Genomic DNA, 12,104 nt, shown 5'->3' with positions numbered 1-12,104 from the left:
TGGTGATGTCCACGTGGAGGGTCAGCAAACTGCCTCGGCGGTTGCAATTGACTGGCTCTGCCCCCGCACATATCACCACTACTCAAGAGTGACACACTGTTCCACCGTCCTTCGATCCTGTGGGGGCTGCTGGTGCAGAGGCTTCCTCTACAATTTTTGTACTGCAAAGACACCTGGCGGTAATCCAAGTGTGACTATGGGGAAGGCCAGAAAAAGGTCAGTGGGGGCTCCCTTGCCACAGGAGGACGACCCCTGAATGTTTTGATTTGTTCTGCATTCCGTCCATCAATTGTGTGTCTTTTGCTTTCTCACCCTAAGTGCGCTGGGTATGCGTATACATAGGTCCAGGGCTCACTGTGCCACTGGATTCAAGCTATCCTGGCTGATGAGGGGTGAAACCCCGAAGCAGGTCCTAGGATGCTTGTTTTCGGTCCAGGGAGGACCTGGCTTGGCAGTTCGGGCTGGACTGTTCCCATGAGGCACAGGGTCAAGGCTGATTTGCATATGGGCAGGTCTAAACTGGGGTGGCATGGTGAGCAAAAAAAGAAAGATGGATTTAACCCCGATCTCTTGACTGGGGTGAATGTTTTGATTTGTTCTGCATTCCGTCCATCAATTGTGTCTCTCTTGCTTTCTCCCCTTAGACCTCCAGCAGCCGAACACGCTAGCTCAACCGCCAATAGACCCGGTGCAGCAGCTGCTAGCCAAAATCCTGGAAGCCATAGTGGACACTATAGCTACGCTGCATCAGGACATCAGCATGGTTTCTGTAGGCCTGGGGCTCCTCCGAGCTGAACACCACAAATAATCCGAAAGGGTCAAAACAGCGGAATCGTCCATAACCGACCTAGCTCCAGGGCAAGCGGCGCTGTCCCACCTGGTCGCTGACCTCTCGTCCAGAATGGACAAACTTGAGCGAAGAGTGGAAGATGCAGAGGGCCGCAATAGAAGGAATAACATCTGCATGGAGGGGGTTCCTGAGAAAGTGGAGGAAGGCGAAATGGTTGGCTACCTTGAGAAATGGCTTCAAACAGTGGTCGCGCCGGAGGGGCTGTCCGCATACTACATGTTGGAGAAAGCGTATCAGGTCCCGGGAAGTCCCCCGGCCCTGGGTCACCCCCCACGCCAAGTGGTGGCCAGACTGTTACACTACAAAGACAGGGACTTGCTCCTGCAGAGGACATGGTCTGACGGCCCGTTCACAGTGGATAACAGCAAGGACTCCATATTCCCTGACTATACGCTGGAGGTCCAAAGCAGGAGGGCATCGTATTTGGAGATGAAAAAAGCTCTGCGAGATGAAGGTCTTCAATATTCGCTAATGTTCCCCGCCCATCTCCGCATCATGCTAGATGGCCAATCCCACTTAGACGATGACCCCAAAATGGCATGGGACTGCCTGGAGGTGCATAAAACTGGTAGGCCAATGGGTGGAGAAAGTCAACCCCAGAGACAAAGTGAAAGAGACAGCAGGAACAGACTCAGGAGATGACCGAGAAGGGAGCGGTCAAAAAAGCACAGAAGGCCGTGGCACTGCGGGCGGTGGCCGAGATTGTGCATAATGCTAGGTTCCCATCGGAATTAGGCTTGGTATCGGCCAAAGGAACGGGGGGGGGCTCATAGCGTGAGGCCTCTGGGGTCAACAGCGTCGTGCTTCAGATGGTTACCCCTGGAGCTGTGGACGACATTATCTGATTAATGGCTTGTGAGACGCCACTCTGCAACTGGCAGATACGGGGGACTGAGACCCTGTGGACATTGGGGCAGCAGCTCCGGCTCAGTCTATGTGTTCTGGGCTGATGCCACGAGATGAGGTGCTAACGTTGTTCTACTGGCTGCACCACCCTCCTCCCACCTCCCCCCGACGGTTGGGTACCATGATGGTGCCTACCCCACTTGGGTGGTTAGTGAACTGGGTAAGGTTTGGGCAGCCGACCGTTGTCGAGCCGCTCTGGGATCAGGGAGTTGCAAGAAGTCGTTTTTTTATGTTCTGTATTTTTTTTACATTGAATAAGGGTTGTTACTGAGACACCGGGGTTGCTGGGAGGGTGTAGCGGGGGCCGGGCAGCTTTTTATTACCATCGACCATGGCAGACACCCCAGGTATTATTAGATTTCTCTCCTGGAACGTAAGGGGACTGGGGTCCATGAGTAAGAGACACAATGGGCATAGTTACCTGAAGAGAAGGGGGGTCCAGATTTCCTTACTCCAGGAAACACATCTCATACAAAACGAAATTACGAAACTGCATAGAAGGTGGAGAAGGCAGATATACGCAACAAGCTATTCGTCTTTTGTTAGAGGTGTCCTGGTATGGGTACGGCCAACACGAATATTGATAAAGAAGGGAGATATGTCCTGCTTACTGGAAAACTGAGTGGCAGGGACATCACCATTGTGAGTATCTACGCCCCAAACTATGACCAGTTGGCTTTCCTGCGTGGGCTTTCAGCTCAATTAATTGATCAGATGCCGGGAGCCACAATAATAGGGGGGATTTTAACTATGTGACAGATATAGTGCTAGATCGCTCACACCCTCCCCTCCCTGGGACCCAGCCACACCGCACATCAATAGGCTTCTAGGAGTAGAATAATCACTGCAGATTGGTTGATCCTTGGAGGGTGCAACAAGCCACGGACAGGGAATATTCATACTTTTCTCCCCTACACCAACTGCATACTATACTAGATGCGTTTCTCTGCTCTGCAGATATCACTGAGACGGTCACACGCACTGAATATATGGGACGCAGATGCTCGGACCATAGTCCGCTGCTGCTGTTCCACAGACCCTTGGGAACTAGACCCCCTGATCCCTCTGTGAAGGTTCACACCTGAGATGTTGGAGGACGACCTCTTTAAAGAGTCTCTAGACTCCTGCATTGCGTCCTGATTTGCCACAAACACACACTCTGCCTCCAAGGAATTGATGGAATGGCAAGCTTTTAAAGATGTGATCCGAGGGCAATATCTGAGCCAGTCAATCCGAGTGTGTAAAGCCCATTGCAGAGAGCTAGACGTGCTTGAGGAGCGCCTGTGTACACTCGACAACATTCAGGGAACGGATGCAACAGTGTTTGCAGCCCTTTTAGATGCCAGATCCCTATATAATGAAACGCTGGAACGTTTACGTAGGTTTGACTATAAAGGCCACTTAGCAAGAGTGCATGATGAGGAAGGTAAATCGGGCAGATTGTTAGCAAGGTTGATCAAACCGGAAACACACGGATCCCACATCACACATATCAAAAATTTTACTGGCAAGATCGTACATAAGCCAGAAGGGGTTAACGTCCTGTTATGTGAATATTATGATAGGCTATACACCGCACCACCCCCAGGGCACAGTTAGGGACTTTTTGGAGCGCTTGCAGCTAGTAATCTTAGATAGACAATACCGAGAATTATTGGGAGGACCTGTGACACTGTCAGAGATACGGCAAGCCATAGCCTCAATGGCCACAGGGAAAACACCGGGGCTGGATGGTTTCCCAGCTGAATTTTATACTGTCTTTGCATCCAAGTTGGCGCCCTGCTTAGAGACCCTGTATGCCAAATCATTAAGGCTGGGACGACTCCCAGACTTTACGCAAAGCACCATAGTGATCCCGCTCCCTAAGTCAACAATCCCTGGGGCCCTGGTAGAAGAGTACAGACCACTATCCATGCTTAACATGGATTTCAAGACCTTAAGCAACGTACTGAGACTGCTCGCGCATATGCCCACGCTAATCCACACAGACCAGAATGGGTTCATACCTTCACGGAATGCCTCCTATAACCGGAGACTATATTCAATACTATGCCACCCTGAGGCAAAAACACATGAGCATGCCGCAGTGCTATCGATAGACCTCTATAAAGCCTTTGAAATGGTTAGCTGGAATTATCTATTTGAATGCATGGCAAGACTGGGTCTGGGAACAAGACTGGATAAAATGGGTTAAATTATTTTATGCCCACCCAACTGCGAGAGTCAAAACGGACAGGATGGTTTCTGCCCAGTAAGGGATTTTTCATGGCACGTGACAGGGGTGCCCATTGTCACCTGTACTGTTCGCTCTGGCGAAGGAGCCGCTTGCGGCTCGGTTTCGTCAAGGAGGGACTGGGCTAGGGCTGATCCTGGATGGGAGACGACCTCTTGATTTATCTTCATGAGACAGTGGCTGGATTGGCCACGGTTCTCGGCTCTTAGACAGATTTGCCATCCTGACAGGACTACGAGTCAATAGGACCAAGACCTACCTCTTCCCGATACCGGCACTCCCAGAAGTTCTTAACTTGGCCCAAACTACGTTCAAGTACTTGGGAATCCATATCCATCACTCCCTGGTGGATATGCGCAAGGGTAACCTGGACAGAGCACTTTGTTAGCTTAGATCCTGTGTAACATTCTAGAGCTGACTGAAGTTACCTGTAATGGCGCATATATCATTAACCAAAATGATTATGTTACCCAGACTACTGTATTACTTTGTAAATCTCACACAGATTTTGCCCAGAAGCTGGTTCATCCCCCTGGACTTACCCCACTTTGAATTCTATTATCTAGCCTCCCAGACACAATGGTTGGCGCAGTGGCTGGAGGGGGCAAATGTAGAGGGAACGTCCCTGGACGGGTTAGGTGGTAACCCCACCCTGCTGCTAGCCAAGATCCTAGATCATAAAGTGGCGCTCCCCTATAGATCGACATTACAAAACATTGCACTATAATGCTGGAAGAGGAGTATGTCTAGGCTATCCGAGGTCTCTATTCACCACGGCTCCCCTTGGTGGGTCTTCTGCATGGAACCCCATGCCTGGTATTCACCCCTGAGCAGCTAACGGAGTGGACAGAGGTGGGCTTAAAGACTTTGGGAGACTGCTAACAAGAAAAAACATGTATCCCCTTTGTGGAACTAGTGGAACAATATGGATTACCTGTCGGCCAGTTCTTGCAACACGAAGCCTTGATAGCACATTTGGTGATCTATGGGGTAGAGGCAGGGATGAACCGGACACGCACCCCTTACTGCAGGCACTGCTCTCCCTAGGAGCTGCTAAGCACCAGGTGAAGTGGTTCTACATGGCACTGGTGGAGACATCGCGGGGACCCCTACCTAAAATCAGAGATCGCTGGGAACAGGCCCTAAGTAGGCAACTCGCAGACAGAGATTGGGAGAGAGTCTTAGCTTCCCCAAAGTCAATATCCCGCAACTCAAGGCTGTAATTTGTCCAGTTTAATTACATACATATGACCCACCTGATTCCGCACAGGCATAGAATAATACGGGGGGGCAAGGTGCCAGAGGTGCGACAAACGGGATGCAGACTTTATCCACATGGTGTGGAATTGCCCATCATTGACTCCCTTCTGGGCTAATGTAGTGAAATTGACAAGGGCGACACTAGAGAGAATGCTGGATAGCTCTGCAGAGGTGTGCCTATTGGGCCTGTTTCCTCGTCCACCGAAACGGAAGGTAGGAAACAGATTTATATGCTAAGTTTCCTGATGTAAAGAGGTCCCTCAACTGGAATGTCATCAACCTGCTTTAAGAAAAAACAGTGAATGCTGACAAAAGAGTTACAGAAAGCTCACAAAGGGGAGGATTTAAGAGTGTGAAGAAGCAATAGGCAAGATCCTGGATGCAAGAAATGTGGAAGATGGCACATATATTCATCGTAAAAAGTATTTTTTAATAAAGTTTAATTAAAAAAAAAAAAAACAGATCTTTGAGTCTTTTGTAAAAATATTTTTCAAGTTACAAAGTGTAGTCAAGAACCAACCACGAGGAAGCTCTGCTCTCATTCTGAAGAGCACAGCGCTCCAGCAGGGAGTGCTTTAAAAAAAATAATAGGTAAACTCTCCTTGAGTCATGGATTTAATGGAGACTTACAATTGGTTTGTTTTAAATTTTATGTTGCTGGGGGCTGTGGTACCCCCTGCAGCCCTCCCACAACATTAAAAAAAGATGCTTGGTGGTGCCCTCTCCTTCTAGGAGTACTACTACGCTCCAAAGAAAAATCAGTAAAATTTCCTTGCAGGGCATTATGATGTGCTCAATGCTGGAGCAGTGAATAATATATGAGAGGCTTCGGCCACTAATCTAATATTTGTTACTATCTTTTTTATTTTTTGGGGTGCATGATGCTCACTGGGGACATGCACATCTTTAAATTTAGATGGGGTATACGGGGGTAGGTCTAGGACCCCCACAGCTCCTGCAAGCAGCCTCATGGACAGCTCAGGAGCCATCAACAAGTTTTTTTTTTTAATTACGTAAATAGGGTGCCTGTGTGCACCCAGATCATTTTTTATTTTTTAATGGTGGGGTGCCTCGAAGCCCACTCGGGCACCCAACAACATGTGCCACATTGAGGACTGTGGGTGTTTTAAAAAAATGTGTTGTACATTTTTTTTTTATAATTGTTTTTGGCCCGAGTCCTAAAATGACTGCTGGCACATCTTTGTTGATGTGGTGGCAGTCAACCAGATCTTACCTAGAGATCTGTCAGTTCTGCAGATCCTCTGAGTCGTAAAAGACTGCTTTTTTTTAGCCTTATTTTCTAAATAACTATTGAACAGAATTACACCAAACCACATAAAGCATGCTTTCTGGATCAAGATCTAGGTTTCTGCTATATTTGGTGAAATTCCGTTCAGTCGTTTTAGCTCTAACTATGCCTAATTTTCCTACAGAAAAAAAGAATGTGGAAAACCTGTTTCGGGACCCTTCCTTTTTCTCTGCCTCTGCTTGACGGATCACCCCGAATCTTACCAGAAAGGAGCGAAGGTGGAAAAACATTTTATTTTTTTATTTTTTCGTGCAGATTTGGCAAAGGCTGGCAAAGTTATAAGCAAACCAAAAATTGCATTTGTGTCTTTTTAGTGAATTTCTAGTTTTTTGTTTTTTTTACGTAAAGGAATATTTTATTACCATACTTAAAGACAACCCCCATCTCACATGGCCTTCGACAATGAGCAGTGTAGGGTTGGCCACAGGGCCTGGACTGTGACCAACAGCCCCCCTCCCTATTCCGCCGCAGTCAGCCAACTTTTTTCCCCCCCACCTAACACCAATGCATAAAACAGATCTATCATCTTTCTCCAAAACATTACCAATAATTGTAACCAAATGTATAATTCAATAATAAACACTATAAAATGTTTATCTTACTTGATTACTTAAAAACTATTTAATTAAGTTTTAATTAACCACATACGTCTGTGACTCTCTCTTTACAACGTTTTTCATGATTACATTTTTGGGGTGAAAAATTTAAAAATAAGTAGCCAGATATATAATTTTTTCTTTAAAAAAAAAAAAAAAAAAAAAACTCATAATCTACCCTTTTAACAATATACACTCCAAAAGATGCAATCATAAAAACAAGCATTTGCAATGCAATAGGTCTCGCATTTACGCAAGTTTGAGCTATTGGCATTGTAAATGTCATTGCCTTTTATTTACATAGATAAAAGGCATTGTCATTTACAATGTGAATAGCTTAAACTCTTGCAAATGCGAGACCTATTGCACTGAAAATGCTTGTTTTGTTTGGCAGGGATCACAATATTGTCGTGTGACCAAACTACAAAAAAGACCCATTCAGAATATCGGCTAGTGCTTTATCACAAAGGTATTTTGTAGATGCGGAGCTAAGAATAGTAAATCACAAGGTAAGCAGATGCAGTGCTTAATTTGATTCTGTGGTTTCCAGTGCTTGGTACCAGCAATTAATTGTCAGCAACGGCACTTATAACAGTCTGAAACACGGCGGCACTGTTTGTCTACTTTCAAGATGAACACAACAATCATTGTTTATTAGTTCAATATACATTAAAAGTGACTAATACCTGATGTCCAAGCCATTCTTACAGCTTTGAGGGCCTGGAATAGTCTGAATTATTACATTTCTGAGAGTGTGAGGGTTAATAGTTGTGTTGGTTCAGTCATTGGCAGCGATGTTCGGAGCAATGTGTTGTGCAAGCTGCAGCGGGCTCCTGATGGGTGCCCTGGCACTTAAGTTTATACAAATTAAGCACTAAGTAGATGCGGATGAAAGAATAGTGAATCTATACGTCCCTCTTTATATTTGTCATCAATATATGGCGACACCGGGCATTGCTCATGGAATACTTTTGTAAGTCGATATTTCGACCACAGTTTGGTGACGTATGCCCAGGTCTTGCCATTGGGTGGCCACAGCTCTGTGCTTCCACGCGCCTTTGTCATTAAAGAGAAGCCGTACGATTGTTGATGGGCAGAGCTTCCTAGCGCTTGAAAGAATACTCCAGAGTTAAGGCGCTCTGATAGTGACCGCCACACGTGCATTGGCTGCAGGGTCTGATGCGATGTCTGCGGCACGTACACCATTCCCAATCACTGCAGACACTGGTGCCAGACACGCACGTCCGCGGAGCTGTCCGTCAGCTCCAGCGCCCACCCTCCCCGTGCCAGGCTGCAGGCGCTACAGCTCATTCATGAGGCGCGTCAGCTGACTGCCTGCTGCCAATCCAGGGGCGATGGGGGCTGGCACTCCGCTGCTGCCCGTGTGAGCTGGCAGAGAAGGAGCGGGGTGTCAGGGGGCACCCTGCAGGGCTGTAGAGGGGCACCTACAGCAAACTCTCGTGCACGGCTGAACAGGTGGCACCCTCAGTGAGAACCGAGCTTTAGTGGAAAGAAGACCTCCGGGGTGAGAGTTGTGCAGGGGCGGGGAGGAAATGCCTTCAGTGAGTGCCGAGCAGGGAAGCCTCGCGCCAGCTCCTAGGGTCGAGCGGTGGCTGCACGCGCACGCCGCCATGCAATGTAGGGACAAAAAAATGCGCGCGCGTGTGCACAAAGATGGCGTCGGGTTGTCCACATGTGCATGCATTTTTTTGTCCCTACGCATGCATGTTTACCATAGTGAATGGCGAGAGCAGCCATTTCTGTCCATCGGTAAGCGCGTGCATTCAGCTTTGGCTGAATTGATTACAAAAGGTGCTCTCCATGGCGAGCAGCGCATGCGCTGCTTTTCTCCAGGCGAGACTTAATAACTATATAACGGCCTTGCATTTTGTGTGATACGCTGCATCATTTAAAATGCAACCACACAAGCAGTCCCTAGGTGGAACTGCAGTCCCACTGTAGAGCAAAAGCTCCAGCCTGGGAAATGCTTTTGAATAATATAGTAGGTTCTCCTGGGGGTCATGGTTTCAATGGCCCAGAAGACTTATGTTTTTTTCTAGTGTTGCTGGGGGGCTGCAGACCTCCTCACAGCACCCCTAGAACATTAAAAACATTTTTGGTGAGGTCCATGCCCCTTCTAGGGACATCACCAAAACCAAAATATTTGAAAACAGTCCTCTTGGGGTATTAGGGGGCGCTCCTTGAAGGCGCAGGGAACAATAAATGAGCGGCTATGGCCACTCATTTATTATTCACTTTTTGGTTTGCAATTTATTTTCCTGGGTGTCGCGGTCCCACCCGGGAAGCGCACAGTTTTTTTTATTTTTTTATTTTTTTAACTAAAGGAGCTGCGGAGGAGCATCAGGGTCAACACTGCTCCAACCCCGGTGGAGCAGGTTGGGAGCAACCAAAGCATTCCCCTGCCCACGAGCACTGGTAGGGAAATGTTTTCTTCTCCCACCGGGTGGGGACAGCTTTGTGCTCCCACCGGGCGGGGGCAGCTTTGTGCTCCCGCCCGGTGGGAGAACTTTAAATTTTCTCTTCCTGTGCCTGTGTGGCAGGGAAATAGATGGTGTCCCGGGGGTTGGGAACCCTGGGTCACTGTCACTGAGCCAGCCCCGGGGAGATGGGGACCCTGCTGACTTTATATGGCTTAGGGAGGAGGGCAGAGGGGCTCCCCTCCCCTTTATCTAAAAGACAGACCCGTGGCCTCTGTTGGGTTGGGGGGGGGGGGGGCTGCGCGGCTCCTCTCCCCTTTAAGTTATCGCCCTGGGGGATGAGGCTAAGGGGCCTTTTAAATGCTTGGGGAGGGGGAGGCCACTAGTCCCCTTCCCTCTACCAGCCCACCAGGAGGGGGGGGGGAGTTGGGGGGGGGGGGGGACTTTTAACTGCACAGGAGCCCGCAGTTTAAAAATAAAATGTTGCCACATAATCTGCAGTGTATTTTGCAGCAGACTCCGGGACTACACCACCAGGCCAACGGGGGTCAGGGTATCCCTACGCTGGCCCCATGTCGGTTTTTATGGCTTTTATTAGGACTCAGAACTGAGTCCAGAGTTCTAAGATGGCTGACACCACTTCCTTGTTGATTTAGTGGCAGCTAATCAGATCAAGGCAGGAAATCTGTCAGATCCACGTCCCTAGACCTACAACGTTTTTGAGCATTCATTCCTCAAAAACTACTTAACGGATTTACACCAAAACACAAACACAAAAGGCACTCTTTTTGGACCAAAATCTACATTTTTACCAACTTTGGTGTAAATCCCTTCAGTGGTTTGGGCTGTAGCTGTGTCTATAGTGCCTATGGTAAAATTAATGGGGAAAACATGTTTTCAACACTGAAAATATGACATGTGCCCAGAATATGTTAGAACATTTTACATTTAGCACGTGGCCACTTTATTATTCACTTGACACATCGTATATACTAAACTATGGACTGTGTTTGTTTTGCTGGTGTAGAAAATGCCATTATGGAAATACATGAATACTCACCACAGCACACAGCGAGAACTCTATCGATGCAGCCTGGTACTTGTAGGTTTTGGCTTCAAGGTCACATGGTGTAGCAGATTTAAAGCACACGTGTGAGGGCATTGTGAAATTTCAACTATTAATAAGGCATTATTGCCGAAACGCGTCAGAGGAAAGGAAAGATTTTTCATTCTACTGCCACTCTTCACTTGAATATACAATGCGGTGACACCGTAAATTGGCTTCAGCACTTCGTTTTTGTGCTTTATTAATGGGGTGCTTCATACACAAGAGCTGAGGCCGCCCAGCAACGCGTTTCGGTTCTCTCCTCTGACCTTGATCACGGGATGACATCACGTGATCAAGGTCCGAGGCGAGAACCGAAACGTATTGGGCACTGTAACTATTTTTTGTACAATAAAGTAAATCGCAGCATATTCCCTGTATTCCCGTGATCAAGGTCCGAGGAGAGAACTGAAACGCGTTGGGCACTGTAATCGTTTTTTGCACAATAAAGTAAATTGCAGCAGATTCCCTGTGATCCCGTGATCACGGTCCGAGGAAAGGCCAGAAAAGTGTTGAGCATTGTAACCGTTTTTTGCACAATAACGTAAATCGCAGCAGATTCCCAGTGATCCTGTGATCTGGTACAGGGAGAGAAACGAAACACGTTGGGCATTGTAACCGTTTTTTGCACAATAAAGTAAAGCGCAGCAGATTCCATGTGATCAAGGTCCGAGGAGAGGACCGAAACGCATTGGGCATTGTAACCGTTTTTTGCACAATAAAGTAAAGCGCAGCAGATTCCCTGTGAGTGTGTTCCTAATTAATCGTATTTAGTGCGAGGAGGAGAAAATAGCAATGGCTTGGCCCTGCCGGTGGACAAACCACCCACACAGAGTGCTGTATCCGACCTGAGGGACCAAAACGGCATGTATATATGTAACTATTATATATCAGTACATGGATGATTACATTTCATACATTTTAAAATGCTGGTTGGACCATCAATAAACCCTCATGTTGATCACTGGAATACAGCCTATTCCTTAATCTCTATGGATTTAAACTGAGCAAAATAATGTTGGGTTTCTCAATAACGCACATATAATAGCTGCTCTCTTTACTCATTTCGTCCTTGGTACAAAGCTTGTTGCAATGTATCTTGAACACTTGGATGCAAGGATGACAGTAAGAAGCTACTTGTTGCCAGACAAGTACAAACACAGTGAAAGCAAACAAAAGATGGTCCCGTCTAGACTCGACATCAGAGAGGCATGCACCATCTACTAACCTACTTTGGCATGTAAGCACTGTACAGTTGTATGATGACACTCTTGGTAGAAATACGGCTATAGGTTAAACTATGGCTGGAAATTAATGTTCCGTAGTTCACTCCCCTGGCCCGCTTGTTCCGTGTCCCATTTTTAGGTGTATCCAAAACAGCTGTATCCCATGGTGAGGCATACATAA

The 12,104-nt window shown here is 47.3% G+C and overlaps 1 protein-coding gene across 1 annotated transcript in view; it reads right to left on the bottom strand.

Moving 5' to 3' along the window:
* ABCB7 (ATP binding cassette subfamily B member 7) overlaps positions 1-12,104 on the bottom strand; it is an 801,099-nt gene that overhangs the window by 276,153 nt on the left and 512,842 nt on the right. The window lies entirely within an intron of this gene.

This window comes from Triturus cristatus, chromosome 5_2, assembly GCF_964204655.1.
Source record: "Triturus cristatus chromosome 5_2, aTriCri1.1, whole genome shotgun sequence".
Taxonomy (NCBI): Eukaryota; Metazoa; Chordata; class Amphibia; order Caudata; family Salamandridae; genus Triturus; species Triturus cristatus.
The sequence above is the reverse complement of the archived record's forward strand: the minus strand, read 5'-3'. Positions and strand labels throughout refer to the sequence as shown.